General features: G+C 29.6%; 1 protein-coding gene across 1 annotated transcript in view; it reads right to left on the bottom strand.

The window, feature by feature from the left end:
* Positions 1–419, bottom strand: part of LOC100544619 (nodal modulator 1) — a 25,872-nt gene that overhangs the window by 24,693 nt on the left and 760 nt on the right. The window lies entirely within an intron of this gene.

The raw sequence follows: 419 nt of genomic DNA, 5'->3' as shown, positions 1-419 counted from the left end.
TTAAGTATGATTAAGGTATCTTGCTTTATGCTAATGATGAAAGACTAATGACTGCAGCATTCAAGTATAGGTACTTTGCAATTTCTTCAGCAAAAAGAACAGTATCCAATAGCATGAAACTAAATTCAGGGAATGTGATCTGTGTCTCTATGCTTGACTCTCAGTAAGACCACCTCCCTTTCTTTCAAGCCATCACCACCACGTCCTTCCTCAGATTATAAAAAGGAGAAAAAGAACGTTCTGATGAATTTTCAGAATTGATGTGATGTTTTAGAGTACTTCTCCAGGAGACATAACCCCATTTTCTTTTCAACTAATTCTGAACTCTATCCTTATATATATATATATATATATATATATATATATATAGTAGTATTATTATATATATATATATATATATATATATATATATATATACT

Source organism: Meleagris gallopavo, chromosome 16, assembly GCF_000146605.3.
Source record: "Meleagris gallopavo isolate NT-WF06-2002-E0010 breed Aviagen turkey brand Nicholas breeding stock chromosome 16, Turkey_5.1, whole genome shotgun sequence".
Classification (NCBI taxonomy): Eukaryota; Metazoa; Chordata; class Aves; order Galliformes; family Phasianidae; genus Meleagris; species Meleagris gallopavo.
Note: the sequence above shows the minus strand (reverse complement) of the source record. Positions and strands in the feature narration are given on the sequence as shown.